Raw genomic sequence first — 19,241 nt, 5'->3', positions numbered from 1 at the left:
AAACCACATAATTTTCTCTATCGATGCAGAAAAGGCCTTTGATAAAATTCAACATCCCTTCCCACTAAAAACACTCAATATACCAGGTATCGATGGAATGTATCAGAAACTAACGAGAATTATTTGTGACAAACCCATAGGCAATATTATACTGAATGGGCAAAAGCTGGAAACATTTTCTTTGAAAACACAGAACACAAGGCACAAGAAAAGGATGGCTTCTCTCACCACTCGTATTCAACATAGAGTGGAAAGTTCCACCCAGGGCAATCAGACAAGAGAAACAAATAAAGGGTATTCAAATAAAAATAAAGGAAATCAAATTTTCCCTGTTTTTAGAGGACATAGTTGTATATTTAGAATACCCCAGTATCTCACCTCTAAAACTACTTAACAGTAGACAAGAAACTTGTCTTTTGTATGAGTTTGCTTAAGCTTATCAGCAACTCCAGCAATCTCAGGCTACAAAATCAATGTGCAAAAATCACAAGTATTTCTATACACCAATAATAGAAAAACAGGGAATCAAATCATGACTGAACTCAAATTCACAATTTCTCCAAAGGAAAAAATAACTAAGAATAAAAATTACAAGAAATATGAAGGACTTCTTTATGGAGAACTACAAACCACTGCTCAAAGAGAGGACACAAAAATACCATGTTCATGAATAAGAAGAATCAATATCATGAAAATGACCATGCTGCTTAGAGTAATTCACACATCTACAATGATCTGATCTTTGACAAGCCTGAAAAAACAAGCAACTGGGGAAGAATTCCCTGGTATGGGAAAACTGGCTAGCCATATGGAGAAACCTGAAACTAGATCCCTTTCTCACACCACATAATTAACTCAAGATGAACTAAAAGACTTAAACGTAAAACCTAAAACCCTAAACACCCTAGAAGAAAATCTACACAATACCATTCAGGATATAGGCATGGACAAAAACTTCATGGCAAAAAGACCAAAAAACAATTGCAACACCATCCAAAATTGACAAATGGGACCTAATTAATCTAAAGAGCTTCTCCACAGCAAAAGAAAATATCATCAGAGTGAACAGGCAACATACAAAATGTGAGAACATTTTTTCAACCTATCTATCTGAAAAAAGTCTAATATCAAAAACCTACAAGAAATTAAAAAAAACTTACAACAAAATAAAAAACAAATCCCATCAAAAAGTGGGCAAAGGATACGAAGAGACATTTCCCAAAGGAAGATATTTAATCAGCAAACAAACATATATTAAAAAAAAAGCTTAGCATCACTGGTCATTAGAGAAATGCACATCAAAACCACAATGAGATACAATCTCACACCGGTCAGAATGGTGACCATTAAAAAGTCAGGAAACAACACGTTCTGGTGAAGATGTGGAGAAAGAGGAATGCTCTATACTGCTGGTGTTAGTACAAATTAGTTAAATCACTGTGGAAGACAGTATGGTGATTCTTCAGAGATCTATAACCAGAAATACCATTTGACCCAGCAATTGCATTATGTGGTGTGCCTCCAGAGGATTATAAATCATTCTACATAAGGAAACATGCACATTTACATTTACCACAGCACTATTGAGACACAAAAAAGACATGGAACAAACCCAAATGCCCATCAATTATGGATTGGATAAAGAAAATGTGGAACATATACACCATGGGATACTATGCAGCCATGAAAAAGAATAATTTCATGTCCTTTTCAGGGACATGAATGGAGCTGGAAACAATTATTCTCAGCAAGCTAACACAGGAACAGAAAAGCAAACACTACCTATTCTCATGCATAAGTGGGAATGGAACAATGAGGACACAATGGGGCCTGTCAGGGAGTAGGGGGTAAGTGGAAGGAGATCATCAGGACAAATACCTAATGCATGCAGGGCTTAAAACTTAGATGATGGGTTGATGGGTGCAGCAAACCACGGTGGCACATGTACACCAATGTAACAAATCTGCCTGTTCTGCACATGTATCCCAGAAGTTAAATTATAATAAAAAATAGTCAAGTTAAATGACCAACTAAATAGTATCCATGAATTTATGATTATTCCATATTTGATTTTTACTTAATACTTTGTCTGTGCTTTGTGTCTCTAGGAAAGCAAAATAAAAATATGTTGTACCAAACATTTTAAAAGAATTTACTAGAAAGCAATTGGAGCCTTTTTTTTTATCTGTTGATGAAGACAAATGTAGATTAAAAACCAACTCTCCTAATGCTTGTCAGTACCGCAAGGTGCTTAGGATCAAAATAAAACTTTCAACCTAAGGATATCTGGCAGCCTCCAGAACTTTAAGGAAAGTCAAGAAACAAAGTATCCAGCTTCAGGCTCTTTCTGGGAGAGCATGCCCAGTGCCTTGGGGATCCTTGGACCCTGGAAGAAGGGCGGAAGTGGGGTAGGTGGGGGCGGTATTTGGAGCCACTGCCCCTCTGGCAGCCACTGCTGCTCCCTATGGATGGCTTGGAGTCTCAGCCTTCAGCAGAATCAGCAGGCTTTCCGCAAACAGTGTTTGGTGTGCCTGCCTGTTTTCCATCTCTGTATCTTCCTTAGTGATGTATCTACTCAGGTTTTCACCTTGAAATTGGGTTGCTTATCTTTTTGAGTTTTAGGGTATCCTCGTATATTGTACATACAAGTCACTTTTCAGATTAGTTTGCTAAATTTTTCTATCTGTGGCTGGCTTTTTGGTTCTCTTTACCGGATTTCAGTTATTTTTTTTGAGGTGATGTCTCATTTTGTCACCCAGCCTGGAGTGCAATGACCCAAACCAGCCTCACCGCAATCCCCACCTCCCAAGTTCAAAGGATTCTCCTTGCTCAGACTCCTAAGCATCTAGGATTACCGGCACACACCAGAAATTCCAGTTAATTTTTTTTATTTTTAGTACAGACGTGACTTCACCATGTATACGATGCTGACCTGCAACTCCTATCCTCAGGTGATCTGTCCGCTTTGACCTTCAAAAGTAACAGGGTGTTTTACAGAGAAGACATTTCATCTTTTAATAAAGTTCATATTATCCATTTTTTTCTTTCATGGACTTGCTAATAAATAATTACCAAAACCAGGCCCATGAAGATATTTTCCAATTACAACTTTGCAGTGAAAAGATTTAAAGTATGGGTATTTTTGACCAATTTTTTAACTATAAAATTTTTGTCTGTGTTCATTTGTTTCCATATAGTTTCCAGCAGTTTTCTTGACACTTGTGAAACAGCTTTATCTTTTCCAAAGAATATTCTTCGCATTTTTGACAAAATCAGTTGACTTGGGACAGTTTGGGGGCTATTCTCTTCCACTTATCTGCTTGTCTATTAAATTATGAATGCCACACTCTTCTTTATTACATTAGCTTTAGTGTAAATATTCATATCCAGATGTGTAATTCCTTTAGCTTTGTTCTTCTTTAGTCTTATTTCATCTATTCTAGGTTTAGGAAGAGTTTGTTGATATATTTACCTGGAATTTGATTGGGATATGTCTGAAATAACCATAAATGTACTTCTCCAGAACAAGAAACGTCTCTTTATTTATTTATTTATTTATTTATTTATGTATTTATTGAAAAAGAGTTGTGTCACCCATGTTGGAGTGCAGTAGCACCATCTCAACTCACTGAGATTCTCCCACTTCAATGACCCAGGTAGCTGGGAACACAGGCGTGCCCACCAAGCTCAGCTTATTTTATTTATTTTTTATTTTTTGTATTTTTGGTAGAGTTGGAGTTTCACCCTGTTCCCCAGGCTGGTCTCCGACTCATTGGCTCAAGTGATCTGCCTGTGGCAGCCTCCCAAAGCGCTGGGATTACAGGCGTCTGCCAACATGCCAGGACTCTCTGCATTTACCAATATTTCTGTTGATTTCTCTCAAAGGTGACTCATTGTTTACTGAATGAATTTTGCATATTTTGTTACATTTATACTTAAAGGATTCAATTTTTTGGGTAGTATTGCAAGTGGTGTTTTGATATTTCAAATTCCAATGATTTCTATTCATGATTGCTGATATACAAAAAATCAGTTGAGTTTTATCTATTGATCGTCTCCTTTGCTTCTTTTTAATCCCCATTCAAGGTTTGGGAAGGTTGGCCCTATTTCACTTCCGCTTCCTGAGATTGTCGCCTGGATTAACCCACCCCGAATTTCAGAAATTTTCCCAGGCTACCACCAGAGGGTGCGCGGAGCCTACGCACTGAGCACGCAGAGCCCGTAAACAAACTCTCTGAGGAGCAGGGTGTCCTCACAGTGCCTCGGATAGCACTTCCTTCTCCTCGAGACACACCGGAGAGAGGCCGTGGTTTCAGGGTGCCCGGGGACACCTGAGGCACGTTCGTAGTGAAGACTAAGCCTACTTCATCTCAGGACCCGCCCAAGAGTGGCCGCAGCTTTGGCCCACCTGGGGTCGCGTCCACCATGAAGATGAAGTCTCTTTCTCTTCTGGACATGTCCAGGAGTGGCCGTTGCTATAAGACATCTGGTGCCACGTCCAGGTGAGAATAAAGACGTCTCCTCAGGACCCTCCCAGGAGAGGACATGGCATTCAGACATCTGGTGGACAGGTGAGGAAAAGACCCCCTGTCTGCAGCACCCAGAACTGAGGAGGGTCACTGCTCTGAGCCTTACTTCCCAGCCCTGGCCTCCAATTCTGACTTTACGAAAGTGTCCCTTGAGCGAGGCAGTGACCACGCATTGTCACAGCTACCAAAGTGTGGTTTGCAGATGATCTGAGCTTGTTTCTGGCGGAGATTCTGGTACAGAGAAAGGAGAGGTGCTGAGTGGAACTACTATGACAGGCTGAGGTCAGGGGAGACATCACAACCTCCAACAACACTTTTTTCATGCTTTAATGACTCATTTTTCTTAGAGAACTAAAGTAGTTGAAACAGTATTGAAAAAATTTTAAGTAGGCATATTAGAAGTTGAATTATTATTTAAGTTTAAATATATGGTATATGCCCGGTTAACAACATTTTTTCTTTTCCTGAGACAATCACAGTTTAATTGAGAGTGGATTTGTAATGGTGATGAAAATGTCTACTTTATAAAGGTTGACATCCTACATTAGCTGAGATATACTAACAGTATCAAACTTTGATATTAAAACATAAAATTAATTGAAGAATTCTGAGCCAAATATCAGTGACAAATGGTCCATGACACAGCCATACTCAGGAGATCTTGAGAACATGTGCCCCAGGTGGTGTGTGCACAGTCTATATTTATGCATTTTCAGGAGACATGAGACATCAGTTAAACACATGTAAGATGTACATTAGTTTGGTCAAGAAAGGATGGACAACTTGAAAATAGCGATGGGGCTGCACTTTCAAGTTACAGGTAGATTTAAATATGTTTTCATTGGCAGTTGGCTGAAAGAGTTAAGTTATTATCTAAAAACATAAAATCAACAGATAGGGATGACTGGGTTACAATAAATAGTAAGGACTGTAGAGACCAAAGTTTTATCATGATGATGAAGCCTCCATGTAGCAGGCTTGAGAGAATAGAAGGTAAATATTCCTTATCAGACTTAAGGTATGCATTGCTGTTAGTGATGGTCAGCTTTTTCTAAAGTTCAAAAGGGAGGAGCGTGTAATGAATCTTGTGTGTCCCTCTTTCTTGTCGGGAACTGAACCACTTTTGGAATGCCTTTGGTCAAAAGGAGGGGTCCATTCAGATGACTGTGGTGGGTGGGGGGACGTGAGAGTTATTTTTTTTTACAAGTGTTTCACTTCTATTTAAAAAACTATAACCTATTAAATTATTATAAATTATAATTAGCCTAAGAGTAAAAAGGGATTTCTTAAATTAAAAAAAAAAAAATTGAACACTAAAAATCCTAAGCCACCACACTTTGCCAGATTTTTTATTCTTTCTCTTTTTAAAGTTGTCAGGGATGCTTTGCTTGTAAGTCATATAGTTGACTCATTGACCATCGGGGTATAGTTCTGTTGCTTCTTCAAATATTGTACCTAGTAACCTTCCCAAATTGTTTTTAAGTAAACTTCTTAAATTGTAGCAGTAAACAAAATGAAAAGACAATGTTACACAATACTGAGGTTTATCACAGGACATAAAAAAATTCAACTCTTATTCCTTTTCTTCTTCTTCTTCTTCTTTTTTTTTTTTTTTTTTTTTTTTTTTTTTTCGAGACAGGGTCTTATTCTTTTTCCCAGCCTGAAGTGCAGAATTGCCATCCTGGCTCACTGTAGCCTCTAACTGCCAAGCTCAACTGATCCTCCACCTTAGACTCAGCTATCATCTCTGGCTAACTTTTTGTATTTTTTGGTAGAGACAAAGGTTTGCCATGTTGCCTGGACATGTCTCAAATGTCTGAACTCAAGTGGTCTGCCTGCCTTGGCCTCAAGAAGTGCTGAGATTATAGGCATCAATAAAACATTTATGTTAGGGTTAGAAAAAAATCAATCTTTAGGCTAAGTTGTGAACATGTATATAATGCAATTTTTTATTTCTGCCTAATTTTCATCATTTTCTGTGTTGACATTACTCATTTTAAAGTCACATTCAAGGGATAAGGCAAAATCACCTATGAATTGGCATATTTGTTTATTTCTCTGTTTGTGAAAATGTCCTTAGTTTTTTCACGATACAAAAAAATTTCAATTCTGTTATGCAAAAAACAGAAGAGAATCTTCTTTGCAATTAATTTTATAGGCCCCTTCACACAGGGAATGTGCTATTTATAAAAAAAACTAACTGAACTACAGATCTTAAACACTGAAAAAAATTAACAGTTTATTATAATTTATTTTATCCTATCAATTAATTGTATTTATATACAATCTTGAAAGTTTACAGTCATCAACAGTTCTACTGCAGTTTCAGGTGAAATGGGAATTTAGAAATTTCTATGGAGCTGTAGGCGTAGTGAAACATTTTGTTAAAATATGTCCGTGCTTTTGGCAGCACTTGTGAAGGGATGCCTCCAAATTAACCTCAATGCTTTTCTTCTCAGCAAAATGACCTGGGCCACTCAGTATGACTTTCTTTGTTGCTGATGTTCATGCATGTTCTCTTTTTACCATAAATTTATGACTCTGAAGATATCCATTTGACATGGTGGCATTAGGGCTTTCAAAATGACTAGATTTTCTACTCGTCATCCATTAGGTACTTACATGTTTCTACTTCGACTCCCCCAGAACATGAGTAGTTTCTGGTTAGCCCCACGGAGAGTGCAGCACAGGTCCCAATATAGCAATGCAGACTCCACCCCAAGGCCACCCTTCACCCCTAGCTGCATGATGCTGTGCATTCCAGGGAAGTTGGATGACACACAGCTTGTTGTTTTTACAAACAAAATTATTGTGTTAATTTCATTTTCATATGGTTTATTGCTAGTGTGTAGAAATAGATTTTAGTGTATCGATATTTTATACGGTATGTTTGTTTAATTTGTTTACTAGATTTTATTATTTCTTGCTGTTTTCTTATTTTCTGTATATGAGATCATGAGATCCATGAGTAGGTAGTTTTACTTTTATTTTTCCACATACCAATAGCTTCGTATATATTTTTCTTTTCCAATTATTTTGGATGGAACTTCTAGTACTGTATCAAATACAATGATGAAAGTGTGCATCAGTGCTGTGCTCCTCATCTTAAAGTTTTTGTTCCCAACAATTCAGATGCTGATTGTTACAGGTTTTGCATAAAGATGTTTTATCATATGAAAGAAATTTGAAACACGGTTTATTGGATGTTGTTAACATTAAATATGTTGACTAACTTTAAGTATTTTCTGTAACAGTTGAGATAAACATGTACTGTTTTCCCATCATTTAGTTTACATGGTAGATTGAAAAACGATGGCTTCAGAATGTTAAAGACAAACAAACAAACCCTAAATTTTCTAAAAAATGAACATAATTATTGAGGTGCATAATGTCTTCCCCATGTAGCAAATTTCATGTACTATTATTTGGTTAAACATTATAATGTATCTAATTATCATATTTATTAACATTTAGAGTTTTGTCCTAGTTATATCATCTGCTTAATTCAATTTTCAATTGGAGTTAATAATAGTTAAGGTTTAGTATACTCTTATGGGCATTAGGGGTTAGAGATGAGAGTCACAGACAATATATTTAAAATTATTTTGAGGGGTGATAGGATGACATTAAGAATGGGATAGAAGTTTGGGATTAGGGATAGGGGTTTACAATTGCAGAAATAAGTTTAGATTGAGGGTTAGGTCTGGGGTTGGATTGGAGGTTAATGTTGTGGTAGGATTAGGGTTATGGTTAGGATTAGGATTAGGGACAGGGGTAAAAGTTAGTGTTATGTTTAAGGCTAGGGTTAGAATCAGAATTAGATGTTAATTTTAAGGTCCGGTTATGTTTAGGTTTAGGGTAAGAAATAGGCTTACAGTTAGAGATTGGGGTTAGTGTAGGGTTAGGTTCTGGGTTAACATCATGGTGAGGATTACGATTAGTGCCAAAGGTGAAAGTTGAGGTGACAGTGAGGGTTAAGGTAAGAGGGTTAGTGCATTAGTGTTAGGGTTTGGGTTTAGGGTTAGTGTTAGGATAAGAATAAAGATTTGGTTTAGCATTTAGGGTTCATGTCCTGGTGAGGGTTTCAGTTTAGCCTTACAGTTAGTGTTTAAGGTTCAGTTTTATTTTTAGGGTTATTGTTTAGCAATTAGGCTTAGGGTCAGCTTAGGGTTAGGAGAAGGGGTTAGGGTTTGGCCTGGTGTCAGGGTTTAGATTTAGTGTTACAGTGGGGTTAGGTTTAGGGTTAAATTTGGGATTGGGCTTATTGTATAGGATTATAGTTAGAGTTTAGGTTTCAGTGTTAGAGCTATGGTTGCAGTTGCATTTGAGGTTGTGGGTTAGAGTTAGGAGTAGTGTTAGTGTCAGGGTTTTAAGGTTAGGGGTATGGTCAATGTATGGTTAGAATTAGGGTTAGGGTAGATTTGATTAGGGATATTGGTTAGGTGTTAGCTTACATTTTTAGGGTTCAAGTTTTCGTATTATGGTTACAGTCAAGGTTGCATTTAGGATGAGGTACGAAGTTAGCTTTAGGGATTAGAGTTAGAGTTAGGGGTTAGGGTTCATTGTCTAAAATTAGTGTTAGAGTTAGGTTTGGTTTAGTATTTAGGTTAGGGTTTTGGTGAGTGTTAGGGTTTAGGGTAGATTTAGGGTTAGGGGTAGGTTTAGGGTTAGGGGTTGGTGTAGGGATATGTACAGCGTTATGGGTTGGGGTAGGGTTACATTTATGGCTAGGGATATGTTTTGTTAATGGTTCAGGTTGAGTTTATATGAGGATTAGGGTTAGGGCTTCAGGGTTATTGTTAGTGTTTCAGCATTAGTATTAGGGGATATATTTAGGGTTAGATGTCTTTTTCACCCATCTGAACCCATGGAAGAATCAGCACACTCTTTCTGCCTTCTGAAGCTCATATGTACTCCATACGAATTTAGATTATTTATTTATTTATTTATTTGTTTATTCATTTTATGTATGTATGTATTTATTTATTTATTTATTTTTGGAGACAGTGTTTCGCTCTTGTTGCCATGACTGGAGTACTATGGTGTGAACTCGCCTTACCACAACCTCCACTTCCCACTTTCAAGTGATTGTCTTGCCTCAGCTCCTGAGTAGCTGGGATTAAAGGCATACACCATCACACTTAACTAATTTTGTATTTTTATTAGAGATGGGGTTTCTCTATGTTTGTCAGGCTGGCCTTGAATTTGAACCTCAAGTGATTCATCGGCCTTGGCCTCCCGAAGTGCTGGGAACACACAAGTGAGCCACCATGCCCAGCATCAGATTGTGAAATAACTTGACTTAAAGTGGAGCTACCAACTATATGCCACTTCTCTGCTGTGGGTTGTACACTTCTTGGGATTGCACGGCTGCAAATAGATAAGTCTCCTCCACACTTAAAGCTGCAGATACATCTCAACAAACTTCCTGCAGATAGAAGCTACCCACTCTGAAGCTTCTCTCCACTGAGGCCTTCAGAGATGTTTTAAAAACCTGCTTTTCCACTGAAACTGTTCACTCTCGGTCCTGTCTTCACTGAGTCTTGCACAGATGTAGATATGTCCTGTTTTTGAAATGCAGTTACCCATTTTCTCTCTTGAGAGCTGTACCTTCATCCAATAAAGCATCTATTTACCTTGATTATTCTCCTGTTGTCCAAATACCTCATTCTCCCTGGATATGCATCAAGAACTCACGACCCACTTAATGGTGCACAAGGCTGAAACACAGAAACCCACACTTACACCATTGTTGGTTACAGGAAAAAAAAAAAAAGATAGAAGAGGTTCAGCCCTTAAAGAACCCAGGCTGAAACCTTTTCTAAGCCAGGTCTGTAACACAATCTTTGGGTCTTTGCAGTTTCTGGAATTTCTAAGCTTCTGGATGCCACGGCATTCCTGAGTGCCTCTGGAGGAAACAGGTTATAGTATGCCTGATCCAGCCAAAAATAAGTAGGGACCTGGCTCCTGATCTGGCACCTGGAACTTCTCACCTTATCACAGCTGACATGCTTAGAGGTGGCAAGTGGCTGGACTCAACAGTTGCTCATTCAAAGATCTCTCTCTACCCTGTGCCTGGCTCACCCATAGCAGGAATGAGTGATATTGTTTAGGGCTATTAAAATAAATTAATCAATCTTGCAGCTAATGATGTATTTTGCTCAGCTCAGTTTTTGTGTCCTGAGCAGACAGACTGACTATTAAAACTTATCAATTTTCCTTTGCATATACTTGAACATAGATTCTATTCCTAGTGCTCAGATTCAGATTTGTTTGGCACATCACTCTCTCTCATTGGCCTGTTTCAACTTCATCTTAATGTTACAGTAAATAAGGGCATTATTTTTCTCTATCACAACTGAATTATATGAAGCAAGTCCCTTAATTTGCATCATAACCACTTGGGGGAAAAGTTGCAGTCCAAGACACCTGAGAGACCAGGTCTTTGGCACATGCCTCGCATGCTTTCAGCTTTCTCCCACCAATCAACATTACCTTGGCCGATGCTTCATCCATCATCTTGTGAAATTTAATGGTAAACAAGCCACCTGGGGTCGGTCCAAAAGTCACAGAAGGGGTTTAAAACCAAGCCTTTTAACCAAATCACAAAGAGGCAGTATGGATGCAGCTAGTCAAATGGCTGGGCTATTGGCTGATACAATTGGCTTCTCAAACTGAATGAAATTATTCACAGTGTTCTTTATGGTATCCACTATTTCAATGCTTGCTCTGTTTCTGTCATTTCTTAAATACACATAAAATCAAGACCTCAGCAAAGGACACAACCAGCTGCAGTGGGCAGCATAAACTTCCTGTCATCTGCAGCAGCCCTATGCAGAACATTCTCGATTTTTTTCATTACTTCTATATTTAGTGAGTTATTCTCTGTCAATCTTGTTGATAGTTTCTGGGTAAAGCCATCATTTTCCCTCACCAAAATGTCTCCGAGTCTACTGGCATTTTCTGTTAGCCTTATGGTAAAATACATGCTTTTGACAAAAGGCTGGTCTTTTTCATCATCAATAATCTTTCTTTGCCCCCCTCTCACACTTGGAACAAATATATGCAAGTTTTTTGTTCTGTTGGCTGTTCATAGAATTGCTTATACCAATGTACCTTCTTTGCTGGCTAGGCCTGTAACCATGGAAGCAGTAACCAAGCCAGACCCCTGAGACATTAGTGGGTGTATCTTGCACCTGTTTTCTCCTCCAGTCTGTTCTGCACCAGGACATAATACAGCCCTGAAGGGGTTCTCAGCTGCCACCTTGAGCACCATGGTGTCCTGCTGATCCAGCAAAATAGGATCCAGTTTCCCGAGTTATTGAAATCCACTATGTTCTTGCTGTTAAAAGTGCAAGTGTCTTGATAGTTTAATTTCCTAGCTCCATATTCCTTGGGTCAAAGAGAGGTGAAGCTGTGTTTCTCCTAGCGTTGTGGTTGGTAGCAAACAACTGGCAGTTTTTGGATGTGTGTTTGCAAGTCACTAGCGTTTTAGGAAGGTTCTTAAAAAAGTTGGAGTTGGTAGATCTGGAAGTTCCTTTTATGGCCTTGCTTGACAATGTTCTGCTTGTTTCCAGTCCGTGTCCTTCTTTTTCTGTTTTTTAATCTGTCATCTGTTAAAGTCATAAATACATTTTTCGCAGTTTATGAAGTGCTGCTCCACTCCCCAAGTGTTATTCTGTTTGTCACAGCCTTTCCACTGAATGAAATACTCTGCCTTCCCATTTTTGTCTTGTCTTTTGTCAACAACAGTTTCAATCTCAAACTCCTGGGATGCCATGAAGGAAGAGATAGAATTGGAGCCATTATTGTGTCATTTTTCTTTCTGTTGAGTCTCCACATAGTCACTGCTTTCTGCCTCCATTTCTGCACCAGCCCTGGGTGTGGATGAGCCTGTTCCACTTTGTGGCCACTGGTGTAGTAAAAGTTGTGTGAAGAAGAGCTATGCTATTTGCCTTAGTATCTCCTCACTTATTCCATGTTGGGACAGCTCAGGGTACTGTTTATCATGCCAAGGTGTCTGACAAGGTAGCCTCAGGTACTCCTACTTTCTGGTGTAGTGCAGAGAGCTTTCTACCTGGCTATAACTCTTTGCTTTGTAGTTGCTCCAGTGATTATATTGAATATTCTAAAAGTAAAACACTGAAATCACATTAGTTTATTCTCAGTTAACATAAAAAACCCTTACTCCTTTATAGCATGGCCTGCTTTATTTCAATTACTGAGTTCTCAAAATGATAACAATATGCATTCTATCTCAAAAACACAAGCTAGTGAGTTTTTTAAAATAAAATAGTGTATTAAATTATGTGGAGAACATATTGTGAAGGTACACTATTTTTTTATCTTTTGTAATTGTTCATATATTTATCTGTACTTTATTCTTTGTTTATTAATATTTCTGTTCAGTGTCCTTTCATTTTACCCTGGAGTAATCCATAAGGCATTTCTTAAATGGTTGTCTACTGGCAAAAGAATGTGGCTTTTATTTGGGAATTTCATAACTTCTCACTCACTTTTGATGGACACTTTGTTTAAACATAACATTTCTCTTTGAAAGTTTTTTCTTACTGCACTTGGAATATATGAGGCTACTCTGAATTTTCAGATAAGAAATTCCCCTATTATTTATGAGGGTTTTTTGTACAATACTAGTCAAGATTTCTCTTGCTGCTTTCAAGATTCTCTTTGTCTTTGTTTTAGACAGTTTAACTATCATGTATGTTTGAGTGTGTTTCTTTGAGTTTATTTTACTTGGAGTTTGTGGAGTTTCTTAGATATTTATTACCTTAAATTTGTGACATTTTTGACCACTTTTTTTTAGTCTCCCTATTTCTTTGTCTCTTCTCCTTGAATTTCTAAGAGGCATAAGTAGGTCTGCTTGATGGTGTCACACTGGTTTCTAGATGTTTTCATATTTCTTTATTTTTTCTCCTCTTGAATTAATAATTTCAATTGCCACTTTTATTCAATTTGCTGACATTTTGTTCTATATGCTCAAGTCTCCTTTTAAATGTCTGTAGTAATTATTTATTTATTTATTTATTTGGGATGGAGTCTTGCTCTGTCATCAGGCTGGAGTGCAGTGGCACAAACTTGGCTCACTCCAACCTCTGCATCCTGGGTTCAAATGATTCTCCTGCCTCAGCCTCTTGAGTAGCTGGGACTACAGATATGTGTCACCATGCCCAGCTAATTTGTGTATTTTTAGTACAGATGGGGTTTCATCATGTTCCTCAGCATAGTCATGACTTCTTGACCTTATGATCTGCCACCTAGGCCTCCCGAAGTGCTGGGATTGCAGGCCTCTAGTGAATTTGTGTGTGTGTGTGTGTGTTTAGTAGAGTTGGGGTTTCACCATGTTAGCCAGGATGGTTTCAATCTCCTGACCTCTTGATTCACCCAACTCAGCCTCCCAAAGTGCTGGGATTACAGGAGTGAGGCACCATGCCCGGCCATGAATTTTAATGTCAGTTGTTTTATTTTCATCTCCAAATTTTTTTTTTTCCTGAGAGACACTGAACCTGGCTCAGAATTTTTTTTCTAAGTTTGAAAATAATTTGTCATGCTTTCCCAAGAACCTGTATTATTTTAGTTTCAATCTCTGTTTCTTTGAACCTAAAGTAAGACGTGCATAGACATCACGTTTGTGAATTTTTTTTAAAGGTGCATTTGTGCCAGTCTGTGTGTTTTTATGTAAGAGCTCACATTTACAGTTATTACAAGCAAAAAAAATTACTTACTGTGACATTTATTTACTTTTTTTATGTTCTTTTTCTTATTTGATCCTCAATTAATCCTTTGTCCATGAAAAAAATGTTAACTTTTTAAAACTTTTTTATTATTTTCATGTCATTATTAGTTATATTTGGGATTTTAATTATATTCTAAACATAATATAATCTTCTTTGAAAAATATTAACTTGTTTGAATAATCAAAATTTTAATTTCAACACTATAAATATATGCTGCTCCTGTACTTTTCTATCTTTCTCAATATAAATTGAGTCAGATTATATCTGTACACCCTGAGTGTCCATTAATGTAAATTTGTAAATTTTTATGTAATAGCTGCTTATGAGATCTGTAATAGTAATAGCTAACTTTGCCAGGATTGCAATAGTAATAGCATTTTTTTTTTTTTAGGGAATGGTTAATCACACATTCTTTTAGTTTTTCTGTATCTAGACATTTTTTGCTTGAGTATTATTTTTACAAGATATAGATTTTCTTGATTTCTCTAAGGTTTTTTTTTAGTTATTGATAGCTTAGAATGCATTCCATTAGCATTATGAATAACAGCAATATAAAAACTATTATTTTTAAAAAACTGGATCTGTATTAACAAATCTGTTGTATTATCTATTGTATGAAATAACTGTATTATTGCTTTCAACAACTTAACATTTTGTTTGTGACCAATTCCTGGTATTTTCAACCAAGAGTGACTTCTGAGTTTGACAAAACAGAAATAAATACGTTTCATCAATTCTTTATTTTTCTTCTAGAAAGACTATAACAAACACAATAAATTAGCACACAAGTGCTTCTTCACTCCTCCCAGAATTAGGAACCAGGGCCTGAAATGGAAAATGCAGATTTCAATTTTGAAGCCTTCATCTGTGCCTGGGAGGTAGTATGGCAATCCAAAAAAATATTTACTACTTTAAAATTGTCTCTTTTGATGGTTTCTTGATTGATACAAACTACTGATTTACAGGGTTCAGACAGTTTTTGATTGGTTTGATGTTTCTTTGAACGGTTTGAAGCTGCCAGCCCTGCAGTTTTGCCCTCATTTTTATGTGGGAAGCACTGATTGTTTTGTAATGTCAGAGTTTATTTTTATTTAGGAGATCTATTATTTGTCCCATGAAAATATTGTTTAAAATGCTTAAATTGAATTTTACACTTTTAATTGGTGTTTCTAATTGTTAGGTTTTTGTTTTAGTGGTTACAGTATGAAGTTTGTTGTTTGCTTTTTATTAATTGATGTTATCAATTTCATATAAAGGCAAGGACAATATTCAGTATTATGAATTACAACTTGGTTTTATGTAAAACATGTATACAATTATTTGTTTACAAAGTGACTTTCAAGTACCTATCTAAATAAAACAATAAGGGAATAATTATGTAGGCATGCAGCAAGATTTACAAGTGTGATGATCTCTGGCAGAAGCCTGCATAAATTGTTTGAAAAACAACCAGGTCACTGTGGATGGAGCAGACTATGGAAGGAAAATGACTGTAGACAATGAGATTATAGGGGAAACACACAGTCTATGTGATTGTCTAGGGTTTCCATAGGTCAGCAGATTTTACTTTAGTTTTACTCTAAGCCAAGTTCATGACTGGAAGTGGAATTGGTAAGATTGTTACTAGCCTCTAGTGCCAAGAGGCTAGAAATGCTGTTGAATATCTTAAGATCTAGTCTCAGGCACCTTTCAGCAATTAACAATATTGAACTATCTCTCCAGAAAATTGTAAAAAGAAGCACACTTTTAGAAAACATTGATTTTATATTTTCAAGGTTACTTAACTCAATCTTTGGTTTCTGTAAATCAGAAGGATTTTTTTTTTTTTTTTTTTGAGACGGAGTCTTGCTCTTTCGCCCAGGCTGGAGTGCAGTGGCCCGATCTCAGCTCACTGCAAGCTCCGCCTCCTGGGTTCACGCCATTCTCCTGCCTCAGCCTCCCGAGTAGCTGGGACTACAGGCGCCCGCCACCACGCCTGGCTAATTTTTTCTATTTTTAGTAGAGACGGGGTTTCACCGTGTTAGCTAGGATGGTCTCGATCTCCTGACCTCGTGATCCGCCCGCCTCGGCCTCCCAAAGTGCTGGGATTACAGGCGTGAGCCACCGCGCCCGGCCAAATCAGAAGGATTTTAAGAAGCTCCTGTAAAGTTCATTTGATTCAAGTTAGGGTAACTGTTAGTAAAGTGAAGTCAGTTCAGTTAATCAAGAATTAGAAAGTAAACTGTAGGCCAGGTGTGGTGGCTATAATCCCAGCACTTTAGGAAGCCAAGGTGGACTGATCACAAGGTCAGGACATCAAGACCATCCTGGCTAACACGGTGAAACCCCATCTCTACTAAAAATACAAAAAAAAAAAAAAATTAGCTGGGCATGGTGGCGGGTGCCTGTAATCCCAGCTACTCAGGAGGCTGAGGCAGGAGAATGGCATGAATCCAGGAGGTGGTGCCACAGTGCTCCAGCCTGGGTGAGAGTGTGAGACTCCATCTCCAAAAAAAAAAAAAAAAAAAAAAAAGTAAACTATCTATTTCCTTTTTTCTCCACCTTTCTTTTCCATTAATTTTAAATATTTCTATAAAACACTAATATAGCAAAATAAAACCCTAGGCACACTCTATTTTTGGGATACCATGGAGAACACTCAAAGGCTTTTGGGATAGAACTAATCTTGAATACAACTGGAAGTCATATAGAATACAGATACATATACGTGCATTAGTGCAATTCATTATGCATACACACTAGGCATAATGATTGTCATAAGACAAATATTAAATGTGTCTTATGACATAAACTTTGCTAAGATTTTACAATAACCAAGCCAAATGGAAACCAAGATTTCAAGGATTATAGCCAGGGTCAGAGAATTCTACGTGATGAGTGGAATGAAAACTCAAGCATCTTCTAGGGGAGGTCATGACTGTTGCCATAACCAGCACAGGGATTATCTCTACAGAAACAAGTGAAAGGGCTGATGGCAGCATGAACCACATTCTTCCTGGATGCAGAAACATAATTTGAGATTATCTGAATGGCAGGGCTGAATGACCTGGAACACAAACAGGGATAAAAGTTTCCCCTTGCTTATCACATTGTGGTAAGACAAAAATAAAACAAGAGCTGTGGCCCTTCAGTGTTCACAGACCTAGGAGCTCTCAAAGCCAGGGAGAGCCATCAAACCCTTTGGGGCTTTACTTTTTCTGGCATCTGCAAGATTCTGGGTATCACTCCATTCCCCAGTATCAGCTGTGGAAGCTGCTTGCAGTAGGCCTGGTCCAGCTGCAGTTTTTCAATGATCTAGCAGTTATCTTGGCACCTAAAACTTCCTGGTCTGATACAGCTGGCATGACTGATCATGTTTAGCAGCTGGAGTCCACACTTGCTCATACACCACTCACCACTCATCCATGTTTGCCCTTGGCAGGTGATAACTCCTGGCTGTTAACACCAGCTGAGTGCAGCATGTCAGGTAGTGTGGGTAGAACAACTTTGCAGGCCTGATTAAAGTTCAGGGAAAGGCACCACTGGCCACAGAGGTTTTCATCTAGCAAAGTGACTCCCATAAAATCCCATAGCAATAGAAGCATAGCTGGTTATGTTTAAATGGCTTACTTTTTTTGTTTCTTGAAATAATGATTATTCAGTGTCCTATATTTTGGTATTTTTTTAACCTCATTTGCAAATGATTATCTTTCAAAATTTTTACAGAATCAAATTTGAAAGATTATTATTTGCATTGAACCACCTGATCCGTCTTATGTACGCTGCATTTTTTTTTTAGGATGGAGTTTCACTTTTGTCATCCAAGCTGGAGTGCAATGGCATTTTCTCAGCTCACTGTACCTCCTGCCTCTGCTTCCCACAGAGCTGGAATTACAGGAACCCACCATGGTGTGCAGCATGGCATTGGAGTTCAGATCAGCATTCTCCTAGTAGATTATGAAGCTTACTTTTGAAAGAGTATTTCTAATTCCTGGGCTTTGATGTTGTGTACTTATATAATTTCTGTTTGAGAGTCACTTTTGCTCGGGATTGTAATATGATGAGCAGCATTTCTGGCATTTTCTGCTACATGCAATACTAAAAACCATTTTCTGTGGTTGAAATACCCTAATATATTTGTGTCTCATGGAATCTAAATTGTTGGCATTTACTATTCTAGAGAGTTCTGAAGAAGAAATTAAAAGCCACTTTTTAAAATTTTGCAGAGGCCAGGAGAGGTGGTTCACACCCGTAATCCCAGAAACTTTGGAGACTGAGGCAGGAGGATCACCTGAGTTTAGGAGTTTTAGACCAACCTGGTCAATAGAGTAAAACCTCGTCTTCACTAAAATTACACACACACACACACAAAGAAAAATCAGCTGGGTGTGGTGGTGGACAGCTGTAATCCCAACTACTCAGAAGGCTGAGGCAGGAAAATCACTTAAATCTGGGAGGTGGAAGTTGCAGTGAGCTGAGATCACACCATTGCACTCCAGCCTGTATGACAAGAGCAAACCTCTGTCTTAAAAAAATTTTGCATAAATTTTATATGAGATGTCATTTTTCTCTAATTTTTGACTATTCTAAAATCCTGATATTTTCTCTAACTTGCTGCTATTCTAACATTCTGTCATTTGTGAAATATACCAGGGTGTCCTGCAGGTACCGTGGAACTTAATATAAAACAATATTAAATTAATTAAATACAAATAAAAAGCTTTTTTTTTCCAGATGTGAGGTTATAGTAGCTTTAAAACGTGTGCCACACTTTATTTAAAACATTTTGTAATTACAAATCAGCACCATCACAAACTGCACTGAAAAGCAAATAAATAGTATATCTCAATTTTTAGCTGATTGAATTTCTTTTCTTTTATTTTTAGAATGAAATCTCACACTATCTCTTTGGCTGGAGTGCAGTGGTGCAATCGTAGCACACTGCAACCCCCTGCCTCCCAGGTTCAAGTGTTTATTC

The sequence above is a fragment of the Pan troglodytes genome, chromosome Y (genome assembly GCF_028858775.2).
Source record: "Pan troglodytes isolate AG18354 chromosome Y, NHGRI_mPanTro3-v2.0_pri, whole genome shotgun sequence".
NCBI classification, from domain to species: domain Eukaryota; kingdom Metazoa; phylum Chordata; class Mammalia; order Primates; family Hominidae; genus Pan; species Pan troglodytes.
This window is presented reverse-complemented; position numbering follows the sequence as displayed.